This window comes from Oryzias latipes, chromosome 6 (assembly GCF_053564925.1).
Source record: "Oryzias latipes strain Hd-rR chromosome 6, Olatipes_Hd-rR_3.1".
Lineage (NCBI taxonomy): Eukaryota > Metazoa > Chordata > Actinopteri > Beloniformes > Adrianichthyidae > Oryzias > Oryzias latipes.
In genome coordinates this window covers 21,734,800-21,743,915 of record NC_136242.1, presented here as the reverse complement: position 1 = coordinate 21,743,915, position 9,116 = coordinate 21,734,800, and positions in this window count along the sequence as shown.

Sequence of the window (9,116 nt, the reverse complement as noted above, 5' to 3'; positions counted from 1 at the left end):
TCCCGGCTTTAAAGAGCCAGTGGGTGGAAGAGGAACGAGAGACGGCGAGCATGATAGAGCCATAGGGGAAATTATGAGACTATTAAAGAGATGCTTTTGTTACTCTTGGACTATTGCCTGTGGATGTATCTGCTGGCAGCAACAGGTCACGCATTGTTGAAGCTGCATGATTCTAAACCGCAGTACTGTCACAAAACCTGCCATGACGTATTGCTGGGTGAAGTAATCCACTTACAATGGTTAGGAGACCTTGTTTTCATCTCTCTTTTGTCATTGCGCCCCAGAAAATTTAACTTCAAGGCTTGTTGAATGTAATGAAGCGGAGCTATATAATGGCCCATGCATAGAAAATGCTGCATTTGAAACAAACCACATACAAGTGGAAATTTGACAAGCTCATAAAGTATCATCTGCTTAAATGCCTCATGACAATGCAAGATTAATGACCGTCCATTCGGTGCTAAGCAGCAGAGGTAGAGGAGGCACCTGCTCCTCAAAGGCCAGCTCTAATCGTTCTCATCTGGACTCCCTGCTGACAGACTAACCCGCTGCACCCAAGGAAAGGAGATCCTCAAACACTTTCTGCGACGTTGTATTACTTTCCTAACTCTGCGCAGATGTGAAGTCCCCACTCTGCCATCATAGTTTTTTTCCACCCTGCTCTGCTTCATCTCATTCCCACCTGCTAGCTAACCCGGAGACCCAGAGCCCAGGTTCTCATTTGGTTTTCCTCTCCAAGCGAAGTCTTTGAATTGCAGGAATTGCCTCAGCCTGGAGGCTCTAGTGAAGTCAGTGTTCTGTGGAGAGCACAGGAATCTTCCTGATGTCACTGTTATTTTATAAGAATTGCTGTGTTCGGCCCGAAGTGGTGCGTGTTCCCCGCAGATATAATGACTGTTGTTACCCACATTGTAACTGGAGTTTGTTAGGATTTGTGTTTGCTGCAACTGTACTGTACTGCATTTTTTTCTTGTAGAATAAGCAAAAGTTTTGTTTCTTTGATGCCTAAAAAGAGCAAAGATTGTTGAAAATTTGAAACTTTCTACATCACACAGTATAAAATAATTCATTTAGATCCAAGGTTTTTTTATCGGTGAATAAAAACACATCAGGTGAGTACTGATTCCCTTGGAAGACATTAAACATTAATTGGATTACTTGGTCTACCAAAGTGATGGACATGCCTATCTTCTTAAGTGTCTCCGTCAATTGGATGAGCCCCAGTAAATAATCTTTTCCTCTAAATGCTTACTGTTAATTGCCCCCCCCCCACCCCCACCCCACTTGTCAAGCTGTGATGTTAGGGTGTTGGGATAATTGAGACAATGCCTCTGTGCATCACTTTATGGCAAAGATCCCACCAGGGCCAATTCAGGTTCCTAGACTCTCCGACAAAGAGCTGCCAATCAGGCTGGTAAAGCTCTCAGTTTCAAAGCCGCCCCATTCCCTTCGGTCTGTTTATTCAGACTGCAATTTTAAAAATGCTGGGGATTAAGCAGGCAGCAAGCAGGTCTAATCTGTCTGAGGGAATTGGTGTTCACCAGCTTTTTGTGAATATCATCTATATCAGACCATCTACAGCTGAACTCCAGGTGGAAGGTTTTATCTTAGAATTTATTAAATAGGTCAAGCTTGTAAGCGGCAAAAGTGGGGGGAAAATGGAAGAAAATTACATTTTTTTTGTGTGTTTCTGTCATTTTCAGCGCTCTTCTTCATAAATGAAGACCAATTCTATATTTTCCGTGATGTTTTTCTGTATTTCCCGCTGAGCAACACAAATATATAAAAAAAAAACAAGGTCTTTGAAAACCACAAAAAAGAAGCCTACTTTTCGTTGCTGCTTTATCTGACCCAAAGCTCTTTGTGTACAGCAGGACAGATATAGCATACAGTATAATAACATAATCAAGGCAAAAATGTAATGGTACTGAAAAAAAAATGCTGTTCCTCTTTAAACTTGCACCTCATCTATTAGACAGGCTGGAGAGAGGTGCCAGCAGCTATTCATGATGGAGCGGGAAAGCAGGTCACGGAGTCACGGCCACTAAGAGCTGCTGTGCTATAGAGTGCCACTGACAGGCTTGTACAAGGCCACGGCCTCATCTAGCTGCAATGCCAGAATTTAGGTACTGAGTGTGCTTTGCGGGTGAGACATAGAAGTAATATTCTCACACACAAAAACATGAATATCCACCACACAAAATCCGGCATGGCCGCACAAACAAACACAAAAGTGTTTTTGAAACAGTCAATTAGAACATATGATGAAGCATGTAAAAATAGTGCTCATTCTTCTATAACATTACATGATTTATGTTTTTGAAAGATGGATAGCCGCACACTTTGTGCTAAATGTGATATGGGAGTTAAGTAAATGGGAGAGTGGGTCTGAATTCCCCAGCAACCAGCGCCACTCGTCACACACAGACAGGAAATGGACAACCACTTTGGGGAAATTCAATTCAGTTGTCGTCCACTGTGAAAAAAATTGAATCATACAGACATTTGAGGTGATTTAATGCCGTTAACATAGGCACAGTGGAATCCAAGGCTTGCGCTGCACAGGGTTTGGATTATTAAGTTCAGTGTAAAATCAGTCACTTCTCCAGAGTCTATTTGACTAGGAGAAATGGATGAACATTAGCAGGAATTCTGAAAGTTGTCCATTTTTAAAAAAATGTGTTTTGTTAAGTGATGGATTTCTCCTTAAGGCCCGTACACACCGGGACGAATATTCGCCAGGCGTTATTCGCCAGCGTTTTTCGCCACGTTTTTTGTGTTCACACCCAGGCGATTTTCGCTGACGATGAGTGGAGTGAACATGCAATTTCATTCCCTGACATTAGATGGCGCTTAATGTAAAACAGAAATACTCCTGTACACAAGGTGGCGCTGCGCAACTTTACGCTTCTTAAAGTCGCTTTTCACTCAGAAGAAGAGAGCAAGTATTTACACGCTTGTCAGAATCAAACAAAGAAAACATGAATATTTCAAGCACCAGTAGCTCCAACTGGTACTTGGTTCGGGGATGTTTTAGAATGTCCGTCATTATTGCTTCGCGGCTGTGTAGACGCTACTTGGCGTCTATCTTCTTCGCTGGTATGTGTGCTCAGCAAGGCAGTTTTGTGTTTGAGCGCCCCCAAGTTGTGTTTTACTGTAACTTCAGAAGCTCCAGACACGTGAGCAAAAGCGCCATTCTCATTGGTCGAGTAGATTTTGACGCGACGCGTCGAAAAAAAAAAACGAACCCGAGGCGTTTTTTTTTTGACGCGTGGCGTTTTTACGCGTCGGTGTGCACACTCTCATTGGTGCCCTTTGTTTAGTCACGAGGCGTTAAACGTCGGCGAAAATCGCCGGCGAAATTCGTCCCGGTGTGAACAGGCCTTTAAGGCCCGTACACACCGGGACGAATATTCGCCAGGCGTTATTCGCCAGCGTTTTTCGCCACGTTTTTTGTGTTCACACCCAGGCGATTTTCGCTGACGATGAGCCGAGCGAACATGCAATTTCATTCCCTGACATTAGATGGCGCTTAATGTAAACAGAAATACTCCTGTACACAAGGTGGCGCTGCGCAACTTTACGCTTCTTAAAGTCGCTTTTCACTCAGAAGAAGAGAGCAAGTATTTACGCGCTTGTCAGAATCAAACAAAGAAAACATGAATATTTCAAACACAAGTAGCTCCAACTGGTGCTTGGTTCGGGGATATTTTAGAATGTCCGTCATTATTTCTTCGCGGCAGTGTAGACGCTACTTGGCGTCTATCTTCTTCGCTGGTATGTGTGCTCAGCAAGGCAGTTTTGTGTTTGAGCGCCCCCAAGTTGTGTTTTACTGTAACTTCAGAAGCTCCAGACACGTGAGCAAAAGCACCGTTCTCATTGGTCGAGTAGATTTCGACGCGACGCGTCGAAAAAAAAAACGAACCCGAGGCGTTTTTTTTTTTTTGACGCTTTAACGCCTGGCGTTTTTTCGCGTCGGTGTGCACACTCTCGTTGGTGCCCTTTGTTTAGTCACGAGGCGTTAAACGTCGGCGAAAATCGCCGGCGAAATTCGTCCCGGTGTGAACAGGCCTTTAGGCTCTGTTTAAATCAAACTTCACCTTTCAGATAAGGAATATTGTACATCAACAGTTCTAAATATCCTTTTTTGAACGCCACATGTTTGGACTTTTGGTGTATTAAAATATAGTACATTCTGCTTTATGGAACGGAACAGCTTTTTTCATTTTGGATGTGAAAGACCTGAAAAGTCTACGTAGCAAGATGGTTGACAAAAAAAAAAAAGATCTAAAATAAATAAATTAAAGAGTGATGTCACCCAAGGTTTTGATGTTGTTATTAGGAGTTATGCCTTTTCTGCTGCCATTACTCTGCATAAATCATCATTACGTATCTTTGCCAGAAAAATTATAGCCCTAGGTTTCTTGGCTTAAAATGGAGATGATAAATTTTCGTTTCATCAGTATAGCAGTTCCACCGCAGCCCTGCGTACTTCGGGTTAAACAGGGCTTTGGCAAAGACTAGAAATGTCTGTTGGTTGGTTTATTACTCTTTGTTTATGTACAGCTCTGGCATTTTCTTTGGCTCTGCTTTGAAATTGTCCCTTCATTAAATGTCTGCAGAATTTAAACCGTGGAAACTATTAAAGTCCAAGAAGACTGCCAAGAAAAAATTTTATGCCGTACAAATTGTTACATTCCGATGCTTTTCCTATAAATAGAATGCTAGCCGTTGTTTCTTTGGCCTTAAGAATATGAAGGAATAGTTAGAAATGCGTAGAGCCAACAAAATCCAAATTTATTTGCTTTTAAGGTCCAAACAGTTTAGGACATGGCAGCTTTTTATGGAGAAACACTGCAGATGCAGAATCATTTGGGTTTGCAAAATGAAGGTAAATTATACACTAATGAGAGATGCAACATCAGACTTGATGATATAACATCACATTTTTGTGTTTTTCGTTTCCCTCTGGCTGCTTCTTTTAGGAGTGGCCACAAATCCTCTGCACAACTGTACCCTCCCCATTCTCTTACCAGGTATGAACCACACGACTACAGAAGCTGTTCTGTTTTAATAAACGCATCTGATTGTATTCAAACCACCTGTCTAATCTTTAGTGTCAAAAAATGACCAGAAGAACATAAATTATACAACATGAGTCACAAGATTCTCAGAGAACAAACTGTCCACTGCAGTGTTCTTCCACTGTTTAGACTTCAAACATCAGTATGACAATAAAAAAAGTTCCATCTCCCTTAATTATTGTCAATTCAATGTTCTCAAGTGTTTACCATTCAAAGTTTTGTCATCCTCACTAGCAGAGATATAAACAATGTTTGGTGCATTCCTAGAGACTTCCTCATTAACTGTGCAGAGCGTGGGAGTGCGGGTATCTGGAAACAAGCTTCGGCTGACTTTTTTCAGACTTCACAACATCCTCCTCCCTTTGCACCATGCACATGTCCTCTCGATCTGTGCATTACAACCCAGATGAGCTGACCACATCCTTGGAACACTTCACAAGATAAATAATTGAACTCTCAATAGCCCTTGATGGACAAAAATTGCTCCTCCAGCTGCCACTTCTTCTTCTGCTTTGTTCTCAAGAGCAACAACAACAAATGGGCCTTTGCAGGATCCCACACTAAGAAAACACATCTCACAGTGATAACACATAAGAGCTGGGGTTGCATTACTCTCGCGCTCAGATGATTTGTGCCATTAGAGGTAGACCATGTGTTGTACAAACAGTAATAAAGCAGCCTTCAAAAGAGATATGTGATCTTAAAAGAGTGTTTTATGCCGCCATGTGACTGATGTTGCTATCATCAGTTATCTATTACCAGCTAACTTGTCTTTTGAGTGATCAAGAGAGCAGAGGAAGACAATGCTTTTGGAGGGAAAGCGATTCGAACAATAGGTGGCAGTGTGCTACCACAGAAGTCAGCTACAGTATCCTCAAGTTGTCTGAATCCAGTCTTGGCAGAGGACGGCTGGAGGCTCTTCTGTGGATTTAATTAGACAGAAACAGATACTCACATGTTCATTTCTCAGCTGCCTCCCATCCATTTCTTTACAGTCTGTTGGGGAAAAACGCTTTATGGTCCAATTGTTACTTTAACTGTGAGCGAAGACAGAACCCCACATTCATAGTGCAAAGCCAAGTGTTAGGACCTTGTTTCACACTTCCCAGAGGCAACCATTACAGCAGGTAGAGCTTCAGGAACACCAGGCCAACTGTGGGAAAAGACAAAGGAAGAGGGCCAAGAATTGGTGTTCTGGTCAAAAAGAGTAATATCAAAAAAGGAGTACTATAAAAAAACGGAAGCATTTTTAAAACTGTTGAGCACATATGAAAAGTATACAAACATCTACATTTGCAAAGATTTTTGTTTTACTTTTATTACAAAAGTTTATAACAGACGAAAAAAAACATCTAAATATACATTTTTAGAATCTTAAAGTATTTTATTATCATTTCATTGATACAGCGCACATTACATGCTGACCAACAAAAGTTGCTTGAATCACAGGGAAAACCTGAAAGTGTTGGTGAAATATGGAAGTGTTGGGGCTCCAAAGAGCTGCAAGAACAACATTGATGGTTGAGAAAGTGCCATGACCTACCACTAACCTTCACATCCATATTAAAAGCAAGGTGTCAGTGGATGCAAATTAGAAGTAGCCAGGGTAAAGCAGTGTTAATGAACCCAGCCATTGAACTCCATACACACGACCTATCATTAGATAGGTGTGCCATAAATAGTCGTTTTGGCAGGCAGCCAGGGGGAGAAGCTAAGGCAGAGTTAGCAGCAGTAGGATAAGGCCTTTATTGTGTTATGACAGACAGAGAGGACGATCAGACAGGATAGAGATATGGGCTTTCCTTTCCAGATTAATTAAAGAAAGGATCAATTAACAGTGATGAAAACCATGGCAGCATACTGACTAGCTGATAGGCCAATCAAGCCTTGAAATGCAGAGTAGTTGGCATGTTTTATCTCTCCAAACTTAATTGCAATTTTCCAGAGGGAATGACGTGATCAAAATGGAGGGTTGAAATTAGCTCCACATGAATAAAGTATTTATTTGATGCATTTGTTCTGTGATTTTAGGCACATGCAAGTATCCCGCTTTTATTCATGTGGGGGAGTCATTTCATTGGGCACGAAGAAGTTTCACTTTCCACGATGTACCTTTCCCCCGCTCACCTTTATCATGGTAATTGTGAGCACATTTCCACCCATCAATATTAGCTTTTGCTGAGCTGCAAAATGCCGGGGCTGTGGACTATTTGTCCCACATTGCCCAATCATGCCAGATGCATGTGGTTATACAATATGGGGAATTCATGAATTAATTTGCATATTAGGACATGAATTTCATACGCCCTCACCGCTACCGCTTCATGCCAGATTCAAGGCAATAATGACCTTACAACAGATGAAAAGCACAGAGATTTGATGGCTCACTTGTGGGGCCGGACTAAATGCAGGGTGAGCAAGGAATTAAAGATAGGGTGGGGATTGCGAACATTGTTTGGGGGGGGGGGGGGGGGGGGGTATGCGGGGGGGCAGAGTGAGGACAAATTTAGCGAAAGTACAATACTAATGACCTCTTACTCCATCTTCAGTGTCCTCATCTTTAAAAATCCCAAAACAGAGCTAACATTTGGACAAAAATATTCTAAAATTTGAAGCAATAAAGCTTAACTTTGTTGCAAAAAGTTGTGAAACAACACAATAAAGGCAAATCCTATTGGTGGTCTTTAAAATGCTACTATTTGCTTGTTTTTTTTTAATAATTTATCCAGTTATTATAACAATATTAGCTGAGATTAAACACACACACACATTGTTCATTACCTTGGGAACACAGTCCACCAAAAGCTCATTTCCTGTTAAGGAAGACTGCCTAACCCCGATTGACCCTGAGATATTCCCATTACCATGAGCCAATGTTTAAGGGAAAGCTTATTGAGCTACCTCAGCTGGAACACCCACCACTGATTTATGAGCCAGAGACTATTCTGCTTTTAATGATTATGTTTGTTTTTTGTTTGTCTTACTAATCAGAATCAAGGAAGTACTTTTTTTTTCAACAGTGCCAAAAAGTATAATAACAATAATTACACCAATCAACTAATCTGTGTCTTCTGCCTTTTGAGTGAAATCTTTGTCAAAATTAATGTGTACTTTTCCAAGGGATGGATGTCTAAAATAGTTATTTGGAAATTGTTTTTATTACTTTCAAAAATTACATCTTGTATTTCTGGCTTTTTGAAGAGCTGACACTTTCATTGGTCTATGACTAATTCTTTTTGTTCCTTGAACAGAAGCAAGAGGGATCAATTTTTCTCCACCATGTGTTACTTTTTAATTCAAGAACAAGGTCCAAGCCATAGATGCCATAACCTTTATACATTTTTCTTCCAGGTGATGTATGGTCAATATGCACAGAAAGAATCAGGAGATCTTTGCATGTTCGTAATGCTTCTATATAAAGGAGAAGCTTAAGTGAGTCAGTCATGGTGATTATGGCGGGTGGTGTAGGACTATCGGGTCCTGAGCTCTCACTGCCTGTCTGATCATTCCTAAATATAAAGAGTCTCTTGTGTGCTTCTAGAAAATTAAAAAGCGATGCAGTTATCTACCCAATGATAATAGAAGGAATAAATAAAACTGTGTATTGTGAACAGCAAGAGAAAAATGCATTTGAAGCATTGAGATGTAGTGTTTTTGAATAGAATGGCTACAACAATATGCATTTATTTTTCATTTTTCACTTGCCTACTTTCTTTGGACACCTGACAGGTTTGGGGAACCAATTTGAAGACATGATGGTGAGCTATCACTTTCTCAGAATGAAAAAATTATTAACAGATGCATTTTTTTGGCATATAAACAACTCAAACCTTCAAACATTCTGGCAGCTCTTGCAGACTTCAGTTGATTGCTATACCTTATCTACCTCAAAATTTTCCTTTGACTGACTGACTGCTTGTTTTTGTATGTTACCACATGCAAAGAGGTCAAGGTTAACTGGCATTTGCTAATCACAAGTAGAATAATGATGTAAGATACAAAAAAGAGTTAAACTAACTACAGCTTTGGCTG